Source organism: Triturus cristatus, chromosome 3_2 (assembly GCF_964204655.1).
Source record: "Triturus cristatus chromosome 3_2, aTriCri1.1, whole genome shotgun sequence".
NCBI classification, from domain to species: domain Eukaryota; kingdom Metazoa; phylum Chordata; class Amphibia; order Caudata; family Salamandridae; genus Triturus; species Triturus cristatus.
Window position 1 is genome coordinate 260,950,433 of NC_140584.1, and position 13,569 is coordinate 260,964,001.

General features: G+C 41.0%; 1 protein-coding gene across 8 annotated transcripts in view; it reads left to right on the forward strand.

Moving 5' to 3' along the window:
• Window positions 1–352: 352 nt before the first annotated feature.
• EYA3 (EYA transcriptional coactivator and phosphatase 3) overlaps window positions 353–13,569 on the forward strand; it is a 970,709-nt gene continuing 957,492 nt past the window's right edge. For 6 of the 8 annotated variants that reach the window (XM_085647577.1, XM_085647583.1, XM_085647580.1 and 3 more), the window contains exon 1: window positions 376–512. The gene's annotated coding sequence lies outside the window, so the exon portion shown is untranslated. Of the gene's footprint in view, window positions 513–13,569 lie in introns of all 8 variants that reach the window. The other 2 variants (XM_085647584.1, XM_085647578.1) reach the window with 2 other exon arrangements.

The window sequence follows — 13,569 nt, forward strand, 5'->3', positions numbered from 1 at the left end:
CATTGGGACAGCACACTATGCTAAGTACAGGTTTTTAGTTTACGTGTTTTTAGCTACGCCCTTAATTACATCGGCAAAGCCCCATGAGAGACCCCCCCCCCCCCCCCCAAGTTTTTTCATCCCACTTAAAGCCCTCGTTGTAGGGACAGCAGAAGTTTAGGATTCTACAAATTTAATTCCAGCAGCATGGCGCACGCGGACGCTATGCTTTTGCTCTGTCAGCTATTAAAAAGTTAGCATTCTAGCTCCTTGCTGAAAGCCTTCGAGCAGTAGCTAAAATCTCTGTCACAGGAGAACTCGTCCCGCGCGCACGACGGTGTAATCTGCGAACGTGCTCGCTCCCGCCAGCACCAGGAGACGCCCCGCCTTCTTCATGACGGAAGTAGAAGTTTGTGTGTGGCGCGAGCGCGCGCGGCAGTGTTTACTCAGTTACCGTTCCGGGGTTAGCGCTGTGAAGCATCCCCAACCCCCACCCGCTGGCCTCATCGTGGAACCCTGTGGGGGCAATTAAAGTAGGCACCTTTACCATGTTTATTTTGTTAACCGTGTCATTTTGCGTACCTCTTCGCTTCTCCGTTATTTGGGGGTGAAGAGCTTCACCCCCTTCTATTTTCGTGCAGCTCTTTTCCCTCACCGTTACCCCCCCCCCCCCCCCCTTAAGGCACACCATCCCTTTAGAGTGAACAGGTCCTTCCTTTGAGGCATGCCAGCCCAGGAAGACTGGGTGTAGAGTCCATACTCATTCTATCGTGGTCCACTACACATTCTCCTGGGCATGTCTCACACTTTTGGTCACACCTTCGTCCACCTGGGGGGCACTTTGTACTTCTCTCGTAGTCAAAGCCCATCCCTCCGTCACCTTCCCCGCTAGACCTGCGGGATGCCAAGGACCTTTCATTGGTTTGTTTTTTGTGTATCTGGCCCATACACGCGCGTACTGTGTGCCTCGTCGCATAACCACTAGAAACTTATGAATGGAGCTCTATAGACTTGATCAAGTATGTTGTGCTTGAGCTTTAGCAGCTTTAGCAGCTGTGGAGTAAGTTGATGTACTTGCTCCACGTACATCATCATCATATCTCTGAGCACCATAAATTCACGAATTCTCCAGAGGTCATCTGGGCTTTTTAAATGTGGCACAGAGTTACTGTACGAGAAGCCACTGGGTTATTTTTGGCATATTTAATTTAAAATGATGGCCCAGAGTAGTATGGGCAGCCAATCACTCGTGTAGTAAGTGGCGTCTTGCGGTGCAAACAGCACCACCTTTTAACTTAAGCGTGCTCAGGTAATTGTTTTGGCAAATATGGATGCGAGGTAAGTTCCAGACTCCTGCCAATCCCTGTCAAGCGGTTTTAAATCTGTAATAACAGCCAAAACGCCCCATGGATTCCACACACAGGCAGATCTTCTGAAGTAGTACAATTTGACTTTGCTTGGAATTGTCGGGTGGCGAATGAAAACAGTTGCATACAATATGAAAGTGAAATATTGTGCATCGTTCCTGTGTTTAAAATGTGTAATTTCAGTGGAATTACACATTTATGTACAGAAATACTACTACTGTATCCTGCATGGTACTTTCGTGTATCTCTGATGTTCAGGCCTTGAAAAATCATAAAAATGTTAACAGGCCTGCAGGTCTAGTGACTTGAATAATCTACTCGACCTAACTGGTACCTTACCTGTCAACAGGTCTCAAATGGTGTGATGTTAGGCGTAAATTTTATTTTACTGAGCTGCCTTTTTCTTAATTATCACTTGTAATAGAGCACCTTCAAGTATGCAAGTTCAACATTTTTGCTGTATAAAAAAACCCAATTTGCCTTAATTTAATAGATTAAACGTTTACTCCATGCATAATAAGAATTTAGGCCACATATAGGGTACACATGACCCCTGATTTGCCTCTTAGGTCACTAATAGCATGGTTATGACGGCGAAGGCAGGAACCTTTCTCAGTTTGTTTAAGAACTCACTTATAATAAAAATATTACTAAAGCATGATGTGATGATGCACTATCATTTACAAACCACACATTTTCCATTGAAATGGCCACAAAGTTTCCCACTAACGTGCAGTTTTACTGATATAACTAAATAGTGTTTTTGACGAAAATCTGAGGGAATTGTTTCAGCAAATTGTCATTGGCACATCACCAAGTAAAGTGTTCACATTTGTTTTCACCGTATTAAAAACGTTATCGCACAGTTACAAAAATGTGCTTTCACAGCTATTGAAAAATATTTCACAATGTTTGTACGATTCATTTATAAGCATTCTAAATGTTTTGTTAGAAAAAATACTGACATCTTACAGCCTTTCATTTCATCCTCTTTGTACAGCACAATTGCCAGACAATTCACTTTGCAAAGTTCTTTAACTTTGCTGTCAGAGAAAGAGAAAAGTAAACACAAGCCTTCAGAATAAAAAGAGCAGCAGTTTGTAAGAATATATAAGCTGACATTTGACCTCCCTCTGAACACTGAAAACCTGACAGGTTAAACGCATTTTAATCAGGTATACTTTATTAGGTGGTACCTTGGGTATAGATAAAAATATTACGAGGTATAGTTAGTAGATGTTATTGGGAGCAATGTCTCTGTTATCCTCAAGGTTTGTCAACATGTTTCTGCCACATTCTTGCCATACACTGGTCTTGGGCTTTCTTCTGGGCAGTAGACTGATCCCTATTCTAAGTGTGAAGAATATTTAAATTAGAAAAGGAAAGTCCTGCCTTCCCTTTTGTGTACTTTTATCACCTAGGATAAAGAACCACATATTAAAAAAAAAAAAACCATTACATGCCACTCCTGTAGAAGTGGAGCAGTGTAACATTCATTTAATGGCACATGTGATGGCAGTGACACTGCAAAAGTAAACACACACTATGCAAATCAAAGTGTTCAAAATACATGTGGAACATACATATGCATCACTTTGAGTGCACTACTATCTTACCCTATTTGGGTTAATAATTCATTTCCTGGTCCGAGTGAGGGTGGCGACTCCTGTGGTCACACACTGGGTTACATGGGTAGACCACATGAAACACAATAATAGTTAGGCAGACTTTTCTTGATCAAAAGTACCACATAACATGAGGGGGAGCAGCCTTGTCCCATGCCCATAACTCAATGGAAAAAGTTATTTTCCAAAGCCGGTAGAAATGTATTACTATGTTTACACTCCTAATAATAAAAAACAGAGACTGTATGTATCGGAGGAAAAGAATCGTATCTTTTGGAGGGAAAGATCCCTGCCATTTCCAGTATAATCAGCCTTGTGGTAAAAAGGTTAATCAGCCCGCACTAATGTCTTAAAGGAAATGCACATGCTAATCACCTATTCAGCCCCATCATCCGTTGAAATGTGATTTAGCGCTAATTGCGTCATACACCAATATGTACCTGGTGGCTGCCACGCTGGGGTGTGGCGTGTTCTCTTTCTTGGTGAAAACATCGTGATCATGTGGTTGGTGGTGTAATCACCCAGTGGCGGTGTGATTTGCTAAGAACACCTACCTCCTACCAAGGCAGGGTTTCACCTTTGTTGACCTCCTGTGTGTGGTCTCCAATCAGTATGTTGCCACACCCCCTTTTCTGGAGAAGGTGTATGAAACCCTTACTTGCTGATTGGGGGGGGGGGAATATTCTATATCTTAATCTTCGTGTTCAATCATTAAATAACCCCTCGCCACTGGTTGTATGGACTTTTTCTCGTCTACAAGGAGAAGTATAAACAAGCTATCATCCACATTAAACCATATAAACAGTGAAAATAAGGAAAGACTTTAGTACATTCAATATGGAGGTTTTGTGAGTTAAAGGGTTTTATTTATACATTTGTTTAATTTTTTCATTATTTCTTCGTTAAGGGTTAGTCTTTCAAGCATCCGCATCAAAACTGAATATAATCTAGTAATCAATATTTCAATTTCAGAAACTATATAATATTCATAAGTATAATAGTTAATATTATAATAATACAACAAATGTGTTTCATAAAGGAATTTCCCTAACCTAAAGTTATATTAGAATGGACTACGATAAAGTGTCATTTCAATAAAGAGTTCAGATGAGAGAATAAACACATACGCATAAATCTTTTCCACATCAATTAAAATAAAAGTTCAAACTGAAAAGTACTCTCAGCTGTTAGTTGCAGTCATCTAATAAAACAAGAATATGCTAAGCAATCATTTATGAAGAGAGAAACTCAGAGAAGGATCTCAGCAAATGTGGATGAGTGAAGCCCCCTATGAGAATGGCCTCCTCTGCTCTAGGAATGCACATTAATATAAATACTCAATTTGTAGATGGCATCATGTTTCTTTCTTCAGCCATAACATCCAATAGTATTTCAGTAAATCCTTTGGAATAGATAGTCCCCAAATTCTCACATCTGCACAATGAGCTACAGACACAAGTCCTTGAAAAGATACTGTGTCCATTTTGCGGTTCAGACAGTTCTTCCTATGATTCTTCCTATGATTCATCCTTCCTGTTGTCGCCTCTCCTCCCGGTGAGAACCTCACAATCGGTTGTCTAATTAAAAAAAAGTCCCATTCACTAACTAAAAAAGGCTTTTGGACAGCTAAATCATCTGCAGCAAAAGAGAAAAATATCTTGTGCAAAATAGCAGCTCAATGTGGAAAACAGGTTTTTCAATGCTAATTCATTATGTATGAATAATATGGCATAAACAGATAAGCTAACTTTAATCGCCACATTATTGCTTCTTGTTTATGGTTATATTGTCTACGTAGGATTACCTACTACAAATTATAATCAAATCTAAATTTTACTTCTCATATACTTTTGCACTTTTTAATTGAATACGTTTTTTTCAGTAATATGACGAATTTGGCTTGTTCACTGCCCTCTTGTAATACACAGGCCACCCATTAACTACAGAAAAATATAGCACCTCATGAGGGTTGTTGTCTTTTTTTCTTTTGGAAAAAAGCCTATACAAGTAATTGTTTTTTTACAGTAATCTCTAAGGAAATTGTTAAATCCAGTTGACCATTTCTGACATAAAGTCACGATTAAATATCCGGGATACGAAAAAGTCCTCGTTTGGTTTTATTCAGGGAATTTCAACGTTCACTTCATATCCTTATGCACACATAGCGGCGTGATTTCTTCTCCTGAAAGGTCTACTGTAAGTTGGTCAGAGAATTCTTCTTTGATAATGGGGCCGACACGGAGTATTTGATACAGTATTCCTCAACCTATACTCGGATGTTTGTTTTCAAAGTCACTTTCCTGCTACCTTACTAATGCAATAGTCCCTGTGATGTCTCGCCATTCAACCCATGTGTGTCTGTCCTGAGCCTAAATACCCATAACTGTTCATATTTTAATAGGGCTGATGTCATATTTGTATGTAAAGATTTAAATCATGTCCCATTCTATGTCCTCTTCAGCATGCCGTTTTCAATGTATTGCCTCGTTAGCTTGTTAGTGTCTTTTTTGCATCTTACCGTGTTCCTGTGTTAGTTGATTCTTACTTGTATTTTCCTAGTTGTCATACCTGTATACGTATTGGTTTCAAAGCAATTATCGTCGTGCTATTCAACTCTTTGAAAGTTATAGGCAGTGACCTAGATACCTAGAACATTTCAAATGTTTTAAATGCCATGCCCCATGTAAACATTAGCTCTTTCACTGTCTGTGAACTCTGAGAATGGGAACACAGAATTTATCGTCCGCGTATGTTATAATGTATAGCAGCCAATAAAAGATAAAGGAACATTAGGTCCTATCCAAAGTATTGAGTTTTATCCCCACTCCTAACACTGACATGTTCACACTGCATACTGAAATGGCTTTTCTTCAGGCGCATCAGGCTGCAAGCATATTTTGGCGAGCAAGAGATTGGCCCTATGCAAGACTCGAACACTGATCTGAGAAAGAAATCCACTTTTCAACCAATTAAGCAAACATTACAGTGCAAGATCCTTGCCTTTGAAGAGGCTGTTTTGAAGGAGATAAAGGACATTAATCATAATGTATGACATCTTCAGTCTTTCACAACGAATTCCAGGCACTAGCAGCATTGATAAATAACAACAATCTTGTGATAAAACCTGCTGGTAAGGGGGTTGGGGGGGGGGCAATATCCTTGTCATGGTTAAAACCATGTATGATCCCTAGTGCCATTGCATCCTAGTTGACAAGTAACTATGAAATATTATGAGAGGATCCTACCCCCAGGTTGAGCAGTAAAATAAAAATGGTGGTGGAAGAAGCCAGTTCAAATGCCTGGATTACTAAGCATGAATCTTAATTCCTCATAACGGAAATAATCAAGAATACCTAGGTTTTGCACTTTACCAAAAATAGATAAACTTAGAACATTCCCTCAATTTTGTGACTGGTTCTTGAAACCCATAGCTCAGAAGTCACAATCATATTTGCGAGACACAACAAACTCCCTGTTTACTAAACGATTTGGAGATCAGTGAGGCTGAGGACATGATGATCACTATGGACATCGAGGCACTCTATATGAGCACTACCCAGAGACGCATAACTGAGGTGATTGAAGGGATTTTTGATCACCTAAAATGGAATTTCATAACTCCTATAAGGTTTGTGATTGAATATGCTGAACTAGCCTTGAGTAAGAAAGTTTTTGATTTTTAGGTTGTCCATCATGGGATACAGGGTACTTTATGGTCAGTACCTTCGCCCTGAGTGTGGCCTGCCTTTATGTTCGAAACTGACAAATTTTGCCACTAACCTTGCATACAAAGATAATATTTAACTTTGACGCCGTTCTATAGATGACGTACTGGTTGTATGGCATGGTAATTAAGAGTGGGCCAGTGAGTTTATCCAATGGGCAACCACTAGTGTTAGGTATCTCCACTTCACATCACTGATGAGAACGAAGCAGTTTTCTTGAAGTTGGTTATTAACATTCACTGCACATGCATACAAACCAAGGTACATAACAAAGTCACGAATAAAAACAGCTTGTTGCTATTTGATAGTTTTCACCTGAGGGCAGTTCGTGAGGGTCTCTTGGTGGGACACTTCCTCAGTTACACGCACCTGCTCTAGACTTGAAAAATTTGAAACACAGGCAGAGATCCTGGACGAGGAACTGGTTGCACGCAATTATCCATGGAAAGGTGTGCAAAAAGACCAGAAATGGGCAAGGAACAATAACAGATTAATTATTAGAAGTAAACCAGAAATCGAGCACAGACAGAATAGCATGTATCACCACCTACACCCCTATATCAAATAAGCTACAGACCATTGATCGAAAACCCTGGAGGATACTGAACAGCGGAAACAAACGATGCCCCCGCCCTTTTCCTTTGTTTACCCACAAAGGTAATAGCTGCATATGTGATATGCTGGTACACACTAAGGCAAGACCTACTCCAATAGCTCTATAAACTACACTTTGGGGTAACAAAGCCCCTGTACGACACTACCCATGTGGTAACTGTGTGGCATGTGCTTTTACCACTCAAACTAAAGAAGTGTACATCAAGACAGGGAATCTATGGATACTGAAATCATTTACTAACTGACATAGTGAGAACGTGATATACCTTACCTCTTGCCCTTATAGTTCCCTCTATGTAGGGATGGCCACGAAAATAATAAAGACCAGAATCAACGAGCACAATACGGTGTAGAAGGAGCACTATGAAATTGACACGACAACATCCTGGAGTCCAATCACGCTGATAATGAACTTTCATTGGTAGTACTGGAAAAGACGGGCACAAATATACCAGATGTGGCAAGGAAACTGTTCACCCGTGAACAAAGGTGGGTGTACCATTTAAAAACATTAGTGAATATTTGGTGTTCCCCATTGTCAGCCTATCAGCAGGGTGCTACAATCATCTTATTGGTTCTCACCTATATCCTGCACTTTTAGTGTACATTATAATGCTGTACATGCAGCCTTATTGTCAGGCCTCTAAAAATCATAAAAATGTTACTAACCCTGCAGGTCTAGTGACTTGTATAATCTACCCAATCTAACTCCAATGCACTTCACCCATAAACTGTTCCAAATTGTCATCAAGTTACCTTCAAAACTTGTGAGTTCAGAATGTCTGCTGTACAAAAACTCTTATGTTTGATTAAATAGGCTAAACCTTTGCACCATGTATAATAAAAATGTAGCCCATATAATAGTTGCTCATGACCCCTCAATTGACATCAGAGCAGGGGCAGGATTGTCTCTAAGTTCATGTTTAAAAACTCCCTTTTAATAGATATATTACTAACACTATATGGTGGTGCACTGTCATTTACAGACAGCACATTGTAATAACCACAAACAATCCCACTGACATGCAGTTTCACTGATTAAAAGTATATAGCGTACAAACGATAACGAGCAATTTGGGTATCAGCAAATCTATCATTTGCACATCACCAAGTAAAGGGTTTAATTGACTATGCACTTAAATACGGAACTTGCACACTGGTAAAGTGTTCTGATTTGTTTTGATACTATTAAAATATGTTTCCATCAATAATCAGAATAAAAAATAAATTAAAAGAAACTTTCCCAAGTACTGATATACATTTTGAAATATTTGTGCAGTTCATATACAAAGTATTTAAGTGATAGTTTTGTTTTAAAAAAAAAAACAGACATCCTATAGCCTTTCACAGACAACATGATTGTAATACGGTTCACTTTTCTTTATCTGACTGCAAAGTTAGAGGATTTTGTAAACATGATCTCCAGAATAAAATAAGGAACAGTCTGTAAGAAGACGTAAGCCGATATCTGATCTGTCTTTGAATGCACAGCAAATGTAACAAGATTTAAAGGCATCTTTATTGTTCTTTCACTTTCTTAATTATAAGAACATCTGTTCTGTGTCAGCTGGAGTCTCTCACCAGACTGGGCTAGTAGTCCCTAAAAATAGCTTCTCCTGATAACAGCTGACTCCCGATAGCGAGTGGGTGAGTAGCTTTCTTGGGGCCTGATTGTGCTCTTGGAGCTCTTTGAATAGATCACAGTATGAGCTGTGTTGAAATTTAAGGAAGAGAAGAATAAGTCGAACAGTAGCCAAAAAATGCACCTGTCTATTGCAGCCTATTAATAATGGCGCCTATTTTCTTTTTTTTTTCCAAAAAATCCTGCTCCCCAGCACCACATTTACCATAGGTACCTACGTCCGCTTCCTGCCTAGGAGCAGAATTAAGCACATTACAAGCAAATTAACTAGTGGTCCCTTCTTGCATTTTCCTTAATTTATGGGGCTATACACTGGTTTATTGTTCCCCAGATAGGGAGGGACCAGCAGGGAGAGAATAATGCCATCCTGCCTGCAAAAGAAACTACACCATGCACACGCAAAACTACATCTCCAAAGAGCACTGGTTCAAGCCTTCGTTTTCTGAGTATACAGCACTCTAAGCACGCGGGTAAGAGAAAATTCTGTTGCACGCATGCACAAACTACATCTCCCATGAGCACCGGTCCAAGTCCCCAATTTCCGAGCAGGTATCACTCGGAGCACGACGCTCTGGGGAGTAACAGCTAAAGCTGATCTGCTCAGAAAGGCACATGTCATGCAAAGAGATACAGCTGCTGTAGTGACGTACCATCTTTCTCGGAAGACTTTGGGGAACACTGGGTGGGTGGAATTTTGTGGATCCACGCACATTCCAGAACTTTCCACCACAGAAATGTAAGGAAAATTAGTTTTTTGACAAATGTTTAGGTTTGCAATGGATTCTGGGTCACAGAACCTGGTGAGAGTCAGTCAAGTCACCCCATCCTAGTTTCCCCTGGGTGTCTAGTTTTCAAAAAATGCATAGGTTTGCTAGGTTTCCCTAGGTGCCGGCAGAGTTAGTGTTCAAAATCTACAGCTAGGCACTTAGCAAAAAAACGGTCAGTTTTCACTGTAAAAATAAAGTGCGTCAACGTTGTGGTTTGATTAGTTTCCTGCCGCGGGCACTTGGCCTACCCACACAAGTGAGATACCATTTTTATCGGGAGACTTAGAGTAACACAGAATTGTAGAGCAACTGTTATTGCCTATTGACTTTCGATGCATTTCTGCCTTCCAAATGAAAAACAATGTGTAACAAGCATTTGCAATGCAATAGGTCTCGCATTTACACGAGTTTAAGCTATCGGCATTGTAAATGACAATACCTTTTTTATTTATGTATTAAAAACAAAAATAAAAGGCATTGTTATTTGCAATGTCAATAGCTGAAACTCTCGTAAATGCGAGACCTATTGCATTGCAAATGCTTGTTTGTAGTTTTGATTCAGCGCAAACTCTGCCTCAAGGGCATTGGAGCACGTTACACTTGAACCAGGTTTCTTTTTTATGTGTTTTTTTTTTTTTAAGGGTATGGGAGATTAAGTAATTTGCCCAGAGTCACAGAATGTTGAGATGAAGCCTGTAGTTAAACCGGATTCCTCAGTTCCAAAGTCGGCACCTCTCGAAGTTTAGCCACCTCTCCTCTGTGTCTGCTAATTAATCCCGTCGCAGAACGCTCTTTGTAGAGTCTGTGATATTTTGTATTCAGCTGGAGCGGTCTCTGCTATTTCACTGTCTGTCACTCTATCCCACAGAGATTTCTGCAGTCATGATTCTGCAGTAGTAGCTCTAACATTAGATGGGGTCCAGGAAGTGCACACTGAAGGGCGCTGATCTCTGAGTGGTTGTCATTGCTGCCCTGTAATAATTGAAAGTGCCAGTGTTGTTTTTAATTGAGTGAACATAGTCCGGCAGAAGCTATTTTAATGGAAAACTTGCGGTGCGAGATTTTACTCAACTAGACTTAAACCAGTTTCATATTCTATGCAATACATCTTCAATTGCTCGTTACTACACTAGCACATCAAGAGGGTGGAGCATATTTGTGTTTTCTACAGGAGACTAGCGACAGCTCGTTTACCTTTGTAAACAAAATGAACTGTCTTATTCTGAAAAACGATTTATCAAGCCCCTGCAAGAGCACAGCTCACCTCTTTGCCAGAGCTCACTGGAGCCGGGGACTTTTGATTGCAGCCTGTTGAGAGGGTAATGGGTTGCCCATCGACGGGACTCCACATGCAGCAGGGTGCTACCGGAACACAACATGCTGCTTGATGACCCTCCCACAGTAAAGAGAGCACTGCGAGGGGTCGTGGACAGAGGCACCACACTGGTCTGCTGTTGGCGAGGGCAGGCAGCGTTAAAACAAAGGTGCTGCCCCCCTACCAGCATCTGCCTGGGTCAGTCTGTTATCTGGGGTGGTAGTGGTACCTGTGCCTGAAGACAACACGCAAGGCGCAGCCCAGATCCACATACTGCAGAGAAACGCCAGGCTATGTGTTTTTTTAAAATGTAAATCAGTGAAGGCACTGAGGCAAACAACGTGGACGGTGGTTCACTCAGCGAGATTCAGAGGCAGTCCGGCTGGCTGGGTTTGATTGATCTGAAATCCAGGCCCGCCATGAAAGACTGAACTTCTGAGACAAACGAATTATGGCAGCTGTGTTTACACCATGAATAAAGGCAGTGCTATGGGAGGTGCTGGCGAGGTCTGTTTTGTTTGCCGCCCCATGGCGGCCGATTGATGGAGGGGTGCATTGAAAGATTGTGTACAAAAGTGCTCCACATTAATGGCGGCTGTGCCCCATACCTTACGGCTTGTCTGAAGAAAGGGGTGTGGTCGCCATTAACGTGAAAGCGCCGCGTGGGGGCGCTTTTGCATACAAAAGTTAAACAAGTGCTTTCCAGAGGTAACATTAGAATTCCTGTAGGCTATTAAATACTTGTACACAAGAGGGCCTTAATCGTGCTGAAAGGGGAAAAAAAGCCAGGGCCAGCACAAGCTCCATCTGTTTCCAATTTACGCGAGACACGGGGCGTGATAATTGAAACAGATGGCGCGGATGCTCGCTCCCGAGCACCCTAGGCCAGGGGAGAAAGAAGGCAGGACATGCATCCGCCTTGGGCCAATTGCATGCTGTCTGTCTTAGAAAGACGCATGCTAAGGCCAATAGCGGGAGATTTAAAAAAAAAAAAGCACACGCACGAGCGTGTGTTTCGAGTTTAAAGCCCTTACTAAAAGCCTCGCAGTGTAGTGCAGGCGCGCTGGCTCAGGCGAGACCTAAAAAAGAAGTTACTTTGAAAAATGACCTAGAATTCTCATGCTAGTATGGGTGCTCACAATTTCGGAAATGTGTAAATATCTACTGTTTCTAAACTCTATATTTTCTTCCAATTTCAGAAATACATAGGTGTCTTTAATACCGATTTCTCCATGTATATATTTTCCCAAATTAATTGCTATATACCCGGTACATAATAAAACACCATTGCAAGACACTGCTCAGTTATTTGCTCAGTTATTGACTCTGAGTTCGTCGGGTTCTTGGTGAACCTACAAGTCCTATATATCCCCACAACCAGAAAGGTCCAGCGGATGTAACGGTATATTGCTTTCAAACAGCTGTCATAATCAGAAGTTACAGGTGAAAACGTTGAGACAAATGGCTGTTTTTTTCAACAAATGTTAAATTTTTCCTATATTCAACTGTTAGTTGCTATAAAGAAACCTTGAAGGATCTACACAAATGACCCCTTGCTGAATTCAGAATATAGTCTACTTTTCTAAAATGTATAGCTTTCCAGGATCCATTATTGATTTCATATCCATTTCTACCATTAACTGGAAGGAGGTTGAAAGCACAAAAAATTGTAAAAATAGAAAAATGCCAAAACTGTGTAAAAAGTTTGGTTTTCTGACAAAAGTCTGCTTGTCCCTGAAAGCTGGGAAAATGGTGATTTGAGCACCACAACCCCTTTGTTGATCCCATTTGCAGGGAAAAACCAGACGCTTTCACCTGGGGCCTAAGCGCAAACTACCCCATGTAGCCAAAAAAGGCTTAGCACGGGGGTGGGGGGAGGCCTAGCAGCAAAGGGAAGGGGTTAAGTTCCAGTCTATCTATATATACTTGCGTGATATTGTTATCAGAAGTCCATTAGCCGAGGTGTATATTCTGTAGATGGCTTATTTAAGCTTCGTTACGAGGTAAGTTCCAGGTAAGTAGGTAAATGATAACCGACAGCAAGTAGAAAGCTGATAGCCCCACCAGGAGCAGCCTCCCTGTTGCTCAGCCTGCACACTCCAACTGACACTCAGCACATCACCAGGCACCCGTGTATTCTACGACATCTCCAAGCATTCAATATTCCATTTATCACCAAGTACATCAGCACTCATCCTGGCTGAGCAGTAGGGACGGTGTAGCCAAGGAAAAGGAATGGCAGCAGTTAAGTCCCAACATATCCCCTTTCCTTAGGGAAACTATAGCAAGAAATAATGCAAAAGACGGAAACGTGCATATAATCCTAAAGGAAGAGAATAGAGACTAAAGTTACATGACCAAATCATTAAATACATTAAATTCACAAATGCTTGATGGAACATTACTAATGTATATGTGCAGTAAAATCACGAACAAATTTACAGAACATTCCCAAAACAAACAAATGCTAAAGCAATCCACACTTCCTGAATCAACAAATACATTGAGATCCCTCCCATCCCCCTCCCTTAGGG